Raw genomic sequence first — 15834 nt, forward strand, 5'->3', positions numbered from 1 at the left:
TTGGGAACTGCTGAAACAATTGGTTTAAGACTGTCTGGAAAACTAAGACATGAAGGAGAGTTTGACCCTTTAACCTGGGAGCCAGGGATGCTCAGTGTGTAATGGGATCTCAGCATTAGAGTATTGATTAGGTCTCATTTTGGACCAAGCCTGGAGTTTTGCAGTTCAGGAAAGGGAAATAAAACATGGTAGGGTTGTTACCAGCTCTGCCTCCGCCTCTTGGCCTCATTCTCCCCTGAGAGAATTCAAAACTATTGATTTGTTTCCTCCTTCATTGAAATAACAATTTTGGAAAGAGCTTTGAAAGTCTGGGTGAAATACAGAAATGCAGTGTCTGTCCCCTGCTGATGGATAAACCCTTGTCTGTTCCAAGGAAGGGACAATTGGTGGCAACCCAGTGAGTGGCTCTGCCCCAGCAGGCCTTTGCTCTTAGAGGATTTTGTCCATCTGAGTAGACACAGGCGCTTGCTTGTCTGCCATTTCCAGGTGCTGTGAAGGGGAGTATTTAGCAGATATTTTGGGGTGCAAAACTGCGGTGTTGGTGCTCTCATACCTGGGCTGCCTGTGTGGTGCGTCTGGGCAAGGGAGGTGGGGCATGGAAGGCAGATTCTGGACTGTCCTTGGAGGGAATCATGGAATCACAGAATGGTTTGGGTTGGAAGGGACCTTAAAGGTCATCTTCCAGCCCCCTGCCATGGCAGGGACACCTCCTACTAGCCCAGGTTGCTCCAAGCCCCATCCAACCTGGCTTTGGACGCTTCCAGGGATGGGGCAGCCACAGCTTCTCTGGGCACCCTGTGCATGGGCCCAGTGAGGAGTCTCTGGAGCAGTGAGCAGGGCTGGACACCTCTCAGTGCTAAGCTGGCTTTCTCAAAGAAGTCTGAAGGCGTCATTTGTTCGGAAATCCCATGAGGGCCAAAGGGAGCATGAAGGATGTGGTAGAATTGTGCCAGCCTCTGCTACCCCAGTGCTGAGGGCCTCGGGGGGAATCCCATCCACGTACCTTGTAACGGATGTGAACAGCCTCAAACACTGGCTGTGGCCTTCCCGAAGCATGCAGGGTCTCTTTATCTTGTCACTTAACCCAAGGTATCAGTAACTCGCACAGCCTCCGAGCAGAGGGGTTCCTCCCTATCCATCCTGCCTGGCAGGTGCTCCATCTCGATTATGCCTCAGCTCTGCTCTACCTGTCATGTTCCTGGGCTGAATGACAGAGCAGGAAGGTGCTGCTGGTGGGAGCATTTCCTGCCTGCCTAATGGGGATATAATTAATGGATGCAGCCAGTCAGCCGAGCAGAGGCACGAGCCCTCTCCTTCAGTCACCCAACCATGCTGTGTTACACACCCTGTTCAGTGGTGGTGTTGCATATTCACTTAAATTCTGAGGCACTGCTACCTTTATTTAATTAATGTATTATAGTGAGCCCTTTCACTGCTTCTGCAGCCTTTTATTGTCAAGTACCTGGTTGAATCAATGTCTCAGATGAAGAGGAATGTGGTGCATAGCCAGGCAGGCTCTGGGTACGTGGTTTGTCACTGGGGATTGCAGGATGTGCCTCTAACCTGGGAGCTGTCCTGGTCCTCGACCCTGCCTGTCACTTGTCTGGCTGCAGTTGTTCCCTCAGTGAGCTGAGTGTGCTGTGAAGGGGCTGCCAGGACAATCACAAAAATGTGACTGTTCAAAGTGCTTCTTTAGCTCTCACCCTGCTTCCCCCGAGGTCTCCTTTAGGGAGCAGCTGTGTCCCAAATGCCTGCTGTGAGGGCAGGCGGTGAGGGTGAGTTTTGCTGCCTGGGTGTTTAACCCAGCCATCATCATCATCAGAGCACATGGAAAGCCTCGCTGTTCATCCAAGAATTGGATTTTTACCTTCTGTGTTTTTTGGGATGTGCTGCCCGCTCTCACTCCTGGCACAGCTGGACCGGACTCCTGAGAGCTCCTGTGTCCCTTAGAGCTCCAGCCAAATGCTCGAGCCCTTTGGGACGTTGTTACAAAGGAGATGGGCGGCATGGTGTCAGTGCTGCTCCCGCACCATTAACTGGTTTAATGAACCTCTCAAACCGTTTTGGGGCGGAGCACAGGCTCGTGCTCGACCTCCCTGCCCCTGTTTGCTGTGTGGTTGCACGGCTCTGCTGGCAATGGGGTTGGAACTCCAGCACTAGGGTCTTTGTTTGGGAAGGCAGATCACTCTAGCTCAGCCCTGTGGTGGAGTTTGGGGACAGAGGGGGTGAGCAGCACTGTCTGCATTAGTGACAAGGTTTCTCGAGTGCTGAGACTCTGCAGCTCTCCGGACCCACAGCCGGCTCAGGTGTTCCATCCCCTCACTCCGCGTGTTGCTCACAGAGCCAAACCCCTCTCGCATTTCCAATTTCACACCGACCTGCTCTTGACGTTTATAAACAAACTCTCCTATGTTCATCCATTTAAAAGCAACCAAATCCGTTCTGGAGAAATACTTTTCTCCTCTGTTTCTTGTTGCTGTGGCAATCGCCGGCTGCTGAGCAGAGCGGGTGGGAGGAGCCAGCCCAGCATCAGGGCAGAGCAGCCTCCTTTCCTGCATGGGCGCTGCTGTGAAGGGCATCCAGTGCCTGCTGCTGCCTGTCTCGCCACTGATTTTACTCCCAATGTGGTTTTGAAATACAAATCTCAACGGTTTCTACAGAGAGAAGTAAATGAGAACAAACTTGATGGCTCAGTCGGGCAGGCTGAGGCACAGGAGAACAATGATCAGCCAAAGGCTGAGGGCTGGCTCTGTAATTCACCTAGAAATTACTTTCTCCTTCCTCAACTTAGCTTTTACTCTGGGCTTGAGGGCAGCTTAACCTTCCTTAAGGCTTTGCTGTAGGTTTTTGGCTATGTCAGAACTTCACATACACCTCTGAGCGCATTGTCTCTTCAGTGTCGCCCTCTTGTCCCTTCTCCATCCAGCTGGACGGGCCAAGGCTCACTCCGGAGCAGGTGACTGGATGATTTCTGGATACTGAGCCCACCAGCTACATTTGGTAGTTGAGTGTGAGAAGCTGGTTGCATAAACCATTGGAAGAGAGCACATTTCCCTTGGCAGTAGGTGGAGATCACGGGGATGTTCTGTTAATCAGATTCGTCCGTGATCGGCTGACAGATGGCAGCTCTCTGGGAATAAATTAATCATTTGTTGGTCCAGGATGTTGAGTGTGGAATGGCAATGTCCATCCAGATTTTAGCTGGAGCTCAGAGAGGACCTGTGGTGTTGGGGTAGCACTGTGGCTCTTGGAAAGGAGGATCTCACTCTCCAAGGTGGAACTCATTAGCTAAAAACAATGAAATCCATCCTGAAGGGATCATGGGCTTTCTCCCTGACACCTCTGGCTCCCCCAGGGCATCAAGCAGCTAAAGGATTGCAAAAGGAGAGGAAGAAAAACTGTCTGACATCTGTGGGCTTTGATCTGCTGTAAAGATTTCTCCCCCCAGCTTTCGGGGAGAGGGGAATGTGTTAAAAACCAGAAAGCACGTGCTTGTAGTTCAGGTCTGTAAGGAGTAATTCCCTCAGTCGAATTTTCTCCTGGGGAATGAGCAGCAGCAGTGACACGGCTCTGCTGGTCACTGTCACTGGGGAGCTGAACATCCTCTGCCACGAGCTCTGCCAGGGGCACATGTGGCACAGGTGCCATTTGCAGACAGCATCACTCTCCCAGCACACCTCCAGCCCCAGGAGGGAGGGGAGAGCTCAGGCAACCTTCCCGTCGTGGGTTTTTGTTTTGTTTTTGGGTTTTTTAGTTTTTGTTTTTTTTTTTTGTTAAGGCTTTCCTCTAGATATCTTCTCCAAATCCTCCTTTCCAAAGGCAGCTGTCTCAGCAGGGAGGTGGAAGCACAGGCAGGATGGGGATGATCAATGAGGGGAACCCCCTCCCTTCCCCTGAACTTTGAGGCTTCTGTGTGCAATTTAAAGTGGGGAAAGAAAGACATCTGTACTGAGGATTTGTCAGGCTTGTTCCTGGCAGATAAGTTGGTTTTACCGAGTGGCTTGACATGTAATTCCACACAGTGTGTAGATGTTTGTCTTATGTTTACCTAGAGAAAGAGATTTTCTATCAATCCTAAAAAAATTAACCTTGTGTAATGGTGCATTTCCTTGATGAAAAAGAGTGTGAAGATCTGTCAACATGTCAGCCTTGCCTGGAATGAGGGTCCTGCAGAAGACAAGTGGTATTAATGTCTTTGAAGATGTTTCATTTAGGAGTAATGGAGTCCCCAGGCTTTTGGGGGCCCCATTAATTGAGCTGAAGAGATTATAAAGCCTAGAAGGGAAATGCTGTTCAGAGCTGGGCAGGCAGAGACACTCTCAGAGGGAGAGGGTCAGATAGGTTATTTCTACAGTAAAATGGCATCAGAAGGATGTGAAGAACTGTTCCTAAATTACACTCCTCTGCCCGGATCATTTTAGGGAAGTCAGTAAGGCTTGGAGGTTTGCTTCTAGGGGAGAAAAGGGCTTGGGTCTGTGTTTTAGTTTAAAGGTGTTCACAGAAAGAAACACAACCCTCCTCTGCTCTCTGAATCATCAGGCAGGTTTGAGGGACCACAGAAATGAGTAAAAAAAAAAAAAAAAAGAAGAAGTCGGGAAACTTCTTGAAGCTTCCATATTTGTAATGCTGCAAGACAGCACACAGTGTCTCCTCTCTGAGGAAAAACTCGTGTTCAGAACCTGCCTCCTTTCAGAAGCTGAAAATGGATCCTTTACACGTGTATTTTTCCTACCAGGGACACAGTGTTTGGATGGAGATGTGTTTTCTGCCCGAGACACTGAGCAGAGTGTTCCTCTTGACAACTTCACGTTGGTTTTAAAACATTTTTTGAAATAATGCCATTTCTCTTCTGAAGGCTCTCAAGCTCTTACAAAAGTGGAGAAATGACACTTGTGAGGAAACAAGCACGGAGCTGTGGTGCCTGCACTGCTGGCAGGTTCTCACTGTTTGCCCCAACTTGCCAATAACCAAATACAACAACATCTGTTAATTGCCCTTTCTTTGCAAAATCCACTTATTTCATAAGCACCGGAGACTATGAGAGTCTGTGTTGCTCACGTTTAGGTTTGACTTGTAAATCCAGGTTTCTTGCTGGAGACCTGTTGCTGGTGTCTGGGGTCAGTACAAACAGTGTTTAGAGTTTGCTGTTTCACGGGAGGGGCTTTCTGTTGTTGGAGATGTTGTTTTGGCCTTGGACACCTCCTCTTAACGAGCTCCTTTGTCCTTCTCCAGGGAAACTTTCCAGCTCGCCTGAGGTTCTGAATTGGCTCTGAATAAAAGGTGTTGTGTGTCTGAAGTGCCCAGCCCAAGGGCTCTCCAGCAATCCAAACAGCCAGCACACAAAGCCATTAAACCTGAAGTGCCTGGGCATGATTACTTGGAGACAGTTTGCAGCTGAGTCCCGCAGGAACCGGCTTTGTCTGAAAAGCCGCCCCCGGCAGGTGGAAAAAGTCCGGGTAGGTCTTGTTGATTCATCAGGGTGGGTGGGAACAAGCAGAAATGAGATGAGGGAGGTGGGAGGGAGATGTTTTAAAGGGGATTCTGTGCTCTTCCCCCCTCTGCTGAGGCACTGTTTCCCTGTGTGGTGGGTCTGAGCCACTGGAATATCCAGCTCGCATGACTAATGGCACTGGTGTCTTACATCCTGAAAGCAGATACAGGGCCTGGAGGAGCCAGATCTTACCTCTTCAGTTCCATTTGCGGAGTGAAACCCCAGAGGTGCAACGCCTGTGCTGCCTCTGAGCTCCTTCATCTCCTGGCACCTCTTCCACGAGGAACACGGTGCTTTATTTTACCTCTTGGTACCACACCAGCTGGAGCAGTTTCTTCCAGGGTGGGGAGTCTCCTGTGCACACTCTGCTGAGCCAGGAAACTGCTTGGAGTTGAACGTGCACTTCCCCTCCTGTGGCTTGGAAGGCTGTATCTACATTTTTAGGGATTTTTTTTTTTCTCCAACTTACTGAGGTACGAAGAGAAGATTATGGCACTTGATGATTTAATCAACATAATCTCTAGATAAAACATGCTTATGTTATACTACTGGGAGATATTAATTTATGCTGGTTTGCTTCTCCTAAGGTAAATTAATTCATTAGTTTTAAGACTGGATTAGTTGCACATGTGCCCTGCGTCTTAAAAAGGCAGTTCAGGAGTTCTTAAAAGCTTATTGGCTTGGATTTCTCAGGAGTCATCAAATCCCTTCAGTGCAGGTTCCGGTGCCATGAAAAGTGGAACTGTGATGCAGTGCTTAAAGGTGGGACACGGGACCTGCTCCTGCCCTGTGCTCCCTTCTTTCCCCAGGAGTAGCATTTTCCCAGCTCATTAAATCAGAGAGAAGATTTTGCCCCAGTTCTGGTGAACCAGAATTGCTCCTTTGATCCAACCTGCGACTTGAGCACTTGAGCTTAATCAGTGTGTGTTGGAGGAGACCTGCCTGGAGCAGTGTCCACATTCATCTCCCACTGGAAAGAGCTCCGGGACACCCGGGATGTGTTAAGTATCCAAGGCCAGGCTGGATGGGGCTTGGAGCAACCTGGTCTAGTGGAAGGTGTCCCTGGAATGAGAGGAGCTTTAGGGTGTCTCCCAACCCAAACCATTCTGGGATTCTGTGCTGACGTGTTGATGTGTTTGGGTGACATTGGAAATTCAGTCAGCACCTCTGAACTGCCTGAAACCAACCCCCCCCCCCCCCCAAAATGTATCATTGAAGCTCTGTGAGTGCAGAAAAAGAATTAAGAGCAGGAGATATTCACTGAGGTGGGTGGAAGGTGTCACAGCCCTTCCGTACAGGCAGGGAAACTGAGGCACAATCTTCTCAAAGAGGCCAGTAGCAGCATGTAGCAGTAAAATCTGGGTGCTTGATGACAGCGGCTCCTCCTGGCGTCATTGGATTTGGAGTAGATTTGCTGAGGTGAGCCAGTGCCCGGCGTGGAGACACTGGCTCCAAGCACAGAGGTGCCTTGTCAGGAATGGCTCCCCCCACCCAGGGGGAGGAGAGCTGCCAGAGGCCCTCACAGCAATTTCAGGGCTATTAGGGATGTGCTAATGAGCTTTCTGCATCATTTTCCAGCACTTCACTCCCCCAGCTCAACCCATGCATTAACACCTCCATCCCGAGAGGACAGCAAACACTCCACTGGAGCTGTAGCTCCATTTATCATGGCTCTGGGCATCAGCAGGGCTGGTGCAGGTGGAGGGGCGGAGGAGAGGACTTTTCTCCACTCTCCATCAACAGAGAGAGCAGGTGCTCAAGGCACCTCAAAGAAGCAATTGCTCCCAGATCTGGTCCCCCAGATCTGGGGCAAAACCTCACTGAATTAATGAGCTGGTGAAAATACTGCTGTGAGTAAAGGGAGAGGCAGAAAGTGCTGCTGCAGAATGCTCTCAGCCATCCATGGGCTCTGTGCTGGTGGAGGATCTTGTGTGGGATCTGTGCACCCAGGAAAGGCCACATCCATCTGCTGTTTGCCATGCATTCCTGGTGCTATTTTCCCTGGTACAGGCAGTCCTTTGGGCTGCTTCTGCATGGCACATCTCTGGGATGGTGGGATCTTCCCCCGCTCTGCCTCTCTGGATCCTGGGGCCATCTGCTCCTGGCTGGGGTGGGTGTGCTGGGGGCTGCTCCAAATATGGCACAGCCAGGATTGCTGTTCCCTATGGGACAGAGCCAGCTTGCTCCCAGAGCTGGGGGAAGGGAACTTCCATATCTCCATGGAGGTCGGGACAGGGATGAATTCACGAGGTTATACATCACATGAAGGGTGGGAAGCAGGTTAGCTGTCCAGAAGCTTTTCCTGGTGTAGCTCTTCCCATTGCTCTGCTGGACATGGGTGCCTGTGCAAAGAGCACTGAGAGCCCTTCTTGCTTCACGACTTCATTTTTCCCATTTGAATATTCAGAGGCATTTTTTCTGCTTGATTATTTAGAGGTGAGTGTCTCCTCCTGAGCACGGTACTTTTGCAACTGATTTATGGTGTGATGCTCTGGCACTGGGATTAAATGTTAACACAGGAGGGCTGATGCAGTCTGCTCTGACCTGGGCACGTCCTGGAGGTCTAGAGGCATTTGGGGAATAAAATCAGCTAATATGGCCCTTTGCCACCCTATAGATGTGCCTGTTGGTGTGCTTAGCTCTTTGCCAGCCCCCCTGTCCACAGGCACCCTTGAGAAGCATCCCTGGGGCTGAGCTCTTGCCCCTCATATGGAGGCCCCTCTGTTCCTGCATGATTGTTTGTGTGTCCAGCTCCTCAGGGGCTGAGTTCTGGGGCTGTGCCTTCCCCCTGGGTGATGTCCAGGCAGGGAATGCCCCATACAAGGTGGAGATCACCTCCCTGCTGCCAGGTGGGTGGCTGTTTTACCAGGAGAGGAGGTGGAAAGATGCCCAACTGGAACTTGTCACTTCTGACTGCAGACATCAAGGATGTGTTGCTGGCAGAGCAAAAGGGGAACAATGCTATTTTTGGCTGGATCAGGCTGTTTTCTCTCTCCAAGTACCACAGGCTGACACGAGGTGCTGTTGAACACTCACTCTGGTTTATCTTTGCTTTGGTGAACAAGGGGGAAAAGTGCTTTTTTAATTATAAAGGAAGTATTTGTAGTCTTTCATGCTGGCAGAGCCTTGGCAACAAAGCTGGTACGCAAGATATATTTTCACTTGGTTTAATGTCTCTTTCAGGCTGCTGATGCCTCTCCTGCATCTCCCACCCAGCCACCCAAGGCTTGTCCTGCAGCCACGGAGGATCCAGGTCAGTGTTTAAGAGCAGGGACTTTGCTGCCACAGGGATCTCCGCACTCCAGCCTGGTCTGCAGCCTGGGAAAGAGCCAAAGCAGGTGGGTTTGGAAGAACAGGAGAGGTGGGAATTCCTTGCTCCCAGGAGGGCAGGTACACTGGAAGTAGCAGTGGGAGATGGAGGATCCCACTGATGCTGAGCCATCCGTGCCGCTTCCTAACATGGAGAGCTCAAACCTGAGACAGCAGGATTATTTATTGAGGTGTTTGTTTGAAGTTGAATGGACAGGAATCACATTTCAAAACTGTAAAGAAAGAGCTTTTTAGCCCTTTTCCTTCCCGCAAAACAGTAGCAGCATCTCCGCGGGGATGTCAGGGCGAATCTGTTTCACTGACAACAAGATTGTTCTGTCTAGACGGGGAAGCGCTGCCGAACCGAGGGAGGCTGCGGAATAATTTAAAGCCAAAATACTTTACAGACAGTAAATTTAAAAATAAAAGCTGGCTTGACGCATGATGCTTGATGTGTGCGGGTGGGATGGCGGCTGGCTCCGACACGGAGTGTGATGGCAGGGATTGGCAGGTGTCACTCGGGGTGACCTGGTGGCTACTGACCTGTCACCTTTCCTGAATAAGTTTCCACCACAGTTGGTCCATGGAGGCGTCTGAGTGGCCTGTGGAGCTTAGTGCAGGGATTCTCTGCCATATCTTGAATTCTGTAGCTCTGAGGCAGCTGCCCAGCCCTCCCTGTCCCCTCAGTGCCACCTCCTGACTGGCACCAGGCAATGTTTGGGCGGGTGGGGTGCCACCTGGAGGGGCTGGCAGCCAGGGTTGTCTGAGGCTCAAGGGTGTGGTGGTGAGGTTGCAGCCCAGCCAGCATAAGGAATTTCCTTTCTTCTGGCAGAAAAAGAAAGATGAAATATTAAAAGCATGGCTCAAAGGCTGCTGTATATATATGATCTTTTTTTCCTTCTGCTCAACACTGCTTTGGTGTTGCTCAGAGAGACAGCAGCCAGTCAGAGCAGGAGGGATGCCCTGCCAGAGAGCAGGGAGTGGGGCTGAAGCAAGGGAGGAAGAGGAGGATTGTCTCAGGTTCTTGATTTCGGGGCTCATCGTGAATGCTGACACTTCAACTCCACCAGCCTTTTAAGACTTTAGTTTTCTGTTCAGCATCAGGAAACAAAACCTGGGTTTTTTTGTCTCTGTCTCTACAGGTGAGGGCAGCACCCCTCAGAAGCAGGAGGACACCTTCATGTGGGCCAGTGTCTTTGGATGAGGGAGGATGCAAGATGGGAGGAGCAGAGGGCCAAGGCATCTGTCAGCTCTCCCTGGAGAAGTCCTGCAGGCTCCCATCTTGCCATTTGTGCCATCCTGGTGAGTTCAAAAGTCTCTGACGACTTTCTGAAGTGGTGGTGGTGGTGTGAGCTTTATGTGAGATTTCTCCCAGGGTTGAGCTATTTCATTTGCTTCTGCTGATGACCTTGGGATCCAGCTGTCGGGCAGCAAGGCACGCTGACAGCATGTGCTGTGTCCTAAACTCAGGAAAATTTGAGGCTTACCAAGCAATCACCAGTGATTTAGCTGCTGGGTGGGCAACAGGAACCAGCATCCCAAAGGAGGCTTCACGGGGAGTGCAGGAGGGGAGAGCAGGGAGAGAGAGCTGAGGGCTCTTGTCTGCCAAGGGAGGAGTTGGAGGGATCCAATTCAGGGGGTTTAACACTGTTTCTTCCTCATCTGCTCCTGCTCTGTCAGCAGGTCTTGATCCTCAGGGAATGTGGGAAAAGGAAGATGCAGGGAGTGGACTTGGAGCAGGATTAACTTTACACCTCTGCAGGCACTGACAGCAAGGGCTCTTTATTTGCTGATCAAGGATGTGCCCAAACGAAGCAGGCTGGGGACACAGTCAATTGCTGGAGCTCACAAATTGGGATGAGCTGTGAAACAGAGTTTGACCTCGACTCCAGCTCCAGCTGCTGCCTGGTCTCAGCCCTCGGTCCTGTGTTTCCTCTGGCAGGGCAGGGTGGGGACAGGCAGCAGGAGGGGGACCTGATGTCCTTTTTCCCACAGCCTTGTGCATTCCCCTGCCTGATGCTGACTGTGAAACACCCTGTAATTAATTACACCACTCTGCAGCCGCCGAAAATTTATTTAGAGTGTAATGTTTGCTGCTGCTGCCACTTACACAATGGCAAATGTGCCATGGCTGCTAATGGGTCACTGAAGGGGATCACACCACTGGAGCTGCTCTGGGGGCAGGGAGAGGAAACGCTGCTAGGAAGCTGAGACAGATCTGTTCTAGTAGAATGGGCTATGGTGCTTGCAGGAAATTGCTTGCTTCCCTGATAGCATCCACCACTTTAATAAATCAATTTTTCCACTAGTTTGTTTAGCTTAAGCTTTCTCCACGCTGCATCCTCAAAATTAGTCTAATAGGACTTTATTTATCTCTGAGAGGTTTAGAAGTTATTTTCCTTCAAGAATTCACTTTCCTTGGGGCCCTCAGAAAGAGAGGGGCTGAGGGGGTTGTCAGCTGAAGAAAAAAGCCTCAAGAAAAGCCTCCCTAAAAAGGCATGCAGAAATCAGCCCAACCTGAAGCAGCTGACGGCCCCACTGTTGAGTTTTAATGTTTCTGTGGGGCTGGTTTGTGTGAACTGAAGCAGATTGCGTTTATTCTATAGAACCCTGTGGGTATCTTGCACTGGATCTCACGTCCCCAGTGCACTGAGAGCAATTCAGTTCAAGGAACCACCACCAACACGGTACCTTTATTGCCAGTCCTGCCTGATAAACCTGCTCCCTCCAGAACGGCTGAGCCCAGTGAGTAGCCCAGACCTGTGTGTATGTGTGCGTTCAGGAGAAAGCAAAGCTTGTGCTCGGGAGCTGTGTGCAGGGATCCCAACAGCAGGTGCTTCAAACAACCCCAAGGGCTGCTTTAAAAACATGAAATTTGCAGAGCTCTGCACAGCCAGTCCCTGGGTTTTTCCAGCACATTGTGATCCAGGTGGTTGTCAGCTTGGAGGGGCAGAAATATGCTGTAATTCCATGAGCCTTCTGTCCTACCCAACATGACACTGCAAATCCATTGCAAAACCCAGCATGGAATCAGTGACTTACGCTGGGTTTTGGCTTTATGAGCCTGGGGTTGCTCTACTGAGCTGTGTCCTGTGTGGGCAGGTGTCTGGTATTTGATGTCCTGGAGGGCAGAGCAGAGGTGCATGTTCCTGGCATGTGGAGCCCCTGTCACAGGATGAAGCTGGGCTGGGAGCCTTGGTTCAAAGATCCTTGTCCGTGGCAATTTCCCTGGATCTCAGATGGCTGTGGGAACCAGGAGCTCTTGTCTCACCCATGCCATCTTCCTGGCTGCCTTCTGGCTGTGGCAAACAGCCTTTCCACCCCCTCCTGCTGAACTGCTGGTACCGCTTTTCCCCTCCATTTCAGCCCTCATGGGGACATCCCCGGGACTGGGAACCACTGGGGGTGCGGATCACAGCTGGCTCCTCGTGGAGTCACGACAGCTCCTGGGACACAAGCAGCTCCCCTGCTGCCTGCACAAGCTGGTTTCTATCTGCCATGTCTGGTGGCACCCCCGAGCTGTCCAAAACCACCCGGGTGCTGTGGATGCAGCCTTGTCTGGGAAAGGAGCGCTCTTGGCTTGGAGCATCTGAGGAGAAACAAGTCAGATGCCAATGACTGCACCGGCTGCGTTGGCTCTTGCTGAGGGACGGAAACAGTTGGAGAAGGTCCCCCTTTGTCCCTCTCTCTAAACAGAAGGGGCTTGTCAAGCCTGGCAGGAGCAGAGGAGCTCTCTGGGGAGCAGGGGTGTCCCTGAGCTGCTGGCCGGGGGATCTGCTGCCACCCTGGTGCTGCAAGAGAGGGGCTGTCCCTGCCCCAGCAGTGCCCTGGCAGCAGCAGGGTGGTGGAGGTGCACAGGGCAGGCACTGGGGAGTGCAGAGAGCTGCCTCCCAGCTCCCTTCTGAGGCCACAGGATGTGGGAGAGAAAGTGACTTTTACAGAAATAAAGGAGACTTCCTTTCAGGTCAAGTGCTCTGGAAAGGAATGATTTTGAGATTAAAGGCTTTTTGCTCTGGTAATACAGATTCACATTGCCTAGAGGGAAGTCTGCCTTATGCCAGGGTGTTTTTCCCTCTGGGGGCATTGCAATTGCAATTGAAGATTATTTTTCAACATACAAAAGAGAAGAAGAAAGCTGAGAGAAGGCTTTAAAACATATCAGGCGTTCTTGTGGTCTGTTTTAATTTGTTAGCTTGTCTCTCTCGCTTGTAACATCCCTGTTGGGTGCAGGGATTGTTCCTGCTCTTCCCTTAGTGACTTGTTCCTTCCCTTTGGCATCTTCATCAATCCCAGGCTCTGCTTTTAATATCTGTCCTTCTGTCCTTCTTGCACCCAGGGCTGGTTCACAGAGCAGCAGGAGCTCCTGTGTGCTGCCCTGGGTGGGGATCACCTCATGAAGTGGGCTGGAAGAGATAAGAGAATCACAGGATGGTTGGGGTTGGAAGGGACCCTAAAGGCCATTTACTTCCAACCCCCTGCCACGGGCAGGAATGTTACCCACTGGATCAGGGTCTTGGTTAGCAGGGGCTGAGGAGAGACCAGCCCTCAGCCTCGAGAGCAGCCAGGTGAAGCCCCCTCTGAAAGGTCTGGCATGGACCCTTTCCCTGACAGTTTATAATCTGAAGGGTCTCTTTTGAAAACATGTTATGTTTGGCTTTGGTAAGGCCACGGGAAGCATCAGTGTTTAATTTCTCTGCTTTCTGCTGGTTTTTCTCCCCCCTGCCCTGCAGGGATGAGGCACATGCAGGGCTCTGCCGCTGCTTAGTGTGAAGTGCTGTAAAACCCCGGCATTGATTTCTCAATCAAAGGTGTCTGCTCCTCGGTCTGTGCTTTAATGCCTGAAAATCCATTTTTCACTCCCCAACAGTTTGCTGTAAGGTTTTAAAATCAACTGTTGTGCTTCAGAGCTCGGGGAAGGGAATGGATTCAGTCAAGCTGGCTCACCAGTGAGTTTTGAACCAGACAGAAAACAGCCAGAGCCTGTGGGGGCTCTCCAGTCTCAGGTGAGACCTTTGCCTGTGCATCACTGTGGGTTCGTACAGGACAACATTGTTCTCCTTATTCAGCTTTCTCTTTTTTGGAAAGCTGTGCGTCTCCCTCCTGCCCCAACAATGACCCTGGTTCAGCAGGTCTGTGCTCCCCAGGCTTTGGGGATTGTAGGCTGAAGTTTCAGAGCGTCCTGAAAACAGATGCCAGAAAAACCTCCAGACTTTTATATAAAAGAAAAAAGAAAAAAAGGAACACCATGTTCCCACCTGCGCTTCCCATATTTTCTTGGCAATCACAGCGTTTGCTCCCTGTTTCCAGAGCATTGTGCTTTGCTGCTCTTCAGGGGCTGTACAGCTGACCCAAGCCTTGTTAAAGTGCAGCTGGTTTTGGGGAGGAACAGAGTGGCTCGGGGCAGCAAGGAATGCTGCTGCCCTGGACTGTGCTCCTGCAGGAATTACAGCTGGAGACTGAGCTGGGAAAGCTGCTGGAGCTCCTGCCTTGGCCTCTGCCCCCTCCATCAGCCCTCCTTGATTGCTGCCACTTTTTAACCCCATTTTTCCCCTTGCTAGAGGAGGGCAAATGCCATGGAAAAGCCTTTCCAAAGGTGGGAATGGGGTTGCTTTGCATCCCTGGGAGGTGCTGGTGGAGGCTGGAGTGGAGGGGAAGGCTGGTGAAATGCAGGTGACTCCTGGTGCTAATTGTATGCAGCAGATTTATCTGGAAGGAGCGGAAGGATGTGCATCAAGGATGTCTCAGTTATTCAAGTGAGAAATCAAATTAAACTTTGCATCAAGCAGTGGAGCTGCTCTGTGCTGGGAGTTGTGTTGGATCCACTAAGGTTTCTCCATGCCGGGCCCCCAGGAGGTAGTGGAGAGGAAAACTAGTGCTCAGTGTCAGGGGCTGTGTTTGCTGCTCACCTGGATGTGTTAATGATGAGGGCAGGAGAAAAGGGGATTGGTGCTTTAACCTTCAGGATATCTGTGTGGGGAGGAGGACAGTGGCTCCACAGCAATGCCAGTTCTGTGTGCCATGGGATGCGTGTCCATCAGCAGGCACTGAGGGATCCTCAGGGATCAGCCCCAGGGAGCTGGATGTCTAGAAAATGCTCTTGTCCCAGTTATCTGTCTCCTGATCTCCCAGTAATAGGCTGGGAGATGGAGCCCCTTGGGAACCCTGGGCTGTCTGGGAGGCAGCTGGGAGAAATTTGAAGGAAAGCAAAAATAATCAGCATCACACAGACGTGTGGCTCTGACTTGCTTCTCATCAGGCACAAGTCCACATGTGCTCCAGGCAAGGGAAAGATCTGGACAAGACCTTGCTCCCTGCACGGGGACAGATTGCTCGGAGGCTGGATGGAGCAGATTTGGCATGGGAGAGGGGGCAGCCTGGAGGAAGCTGCCAGCCTGGTGCCAGGGGAATTGTCTGCTGGGAATCTGTGCAGGATTTTGGCTGCAAAATGATTTCCTCACATGGCACCAGAGGCTCTGAGTGCTCCCAGGTAACCAAAGTTCATCTAGCTCTCACCATGGTGATGGTGGGACACACCAAAGAGCTGTCAGGAGGAGGAGAGGAACACTGAGCTTCCTCCAGTGCAAATGCTGAATGCCAAAGGTTCTCTGCCTCATGTACAAAGGCCCAGCTTGCCAGCTGCTCTCTGGTTTGGTCTCTCTTCATCCCTGGTGCTCTGCCTTGGAAGCACTCAAGCTCTAGCTTGGTATTTAAAAGCAATTTGCAGCACTGCTGCTCTGCTGCCAGGAGTAAAATTGGTCTGACCTCAGGATGTACGGACATATCCTGGTGCTGGAGCATGACAACCCCGTAACAGGCAGGGCTGAGTCTCCTTGGGTGTCCTGCCTACTGCTAGGGCTAGATTAGGGCTCTCCAGCCAAGTAAATACCTTCCCTTCTTCCTTTTCTGTCATCTTACAAGGATTTTCGGGAATTTAAGATGCTAAACCCCATTTAGGCAACACTTATTAATTCCAAGATGTAATTTATTTACAGTGTTGCTATTCACAGCGGCAAGAGCGGGTAATTGCTGCAGTT

General features: G+C 51.0%; 1 long non-coding RNA gene across 4 annotated transcripts in view; it reads left to right on the forward strand.

Annotated features, from left to right (window-relative positions):
- Positions 1-15834, forward strand: part of LOC109145864 — a 38581-nt gene that overhangs the window by 979 nt on the left and 21768 nt on the right. For 3 of the 4 annotated variants that reach the window (XR_005603195.1, XR_005603194.1, XR_005603193.1), the window contains 3 exons: positions 5233-5456; positions 8675-8829; positions 9943-10102. This is a non-coding gene — a long non-coding RNA (uncharacterized LOC109145864). Of the gene's footprint in view, positions 1-5232; positions 5457-8674; positions 8830-9942; positions 10103-11406; positions 11546-15834 lie in introns of all 4 variants that reach the window. The other variant, XR_005603196.1, reaches the window with a different exon arrangement.

Source organism: Corvus cornix, chromosome 15 (genome assembly GCF_000738735.6).
Source record: "Corvus cornix cornix isolate S_Up_H32 chromosome 15, ASM73873v5, whole genome shotgun sequence".
In the NCBI taxonomy this organism is placed as follows: Eukaryota; Metazoa; Chordata; class Aves; order Passeriformes; family Corvidae; genus Corvus; species Corvus cornix.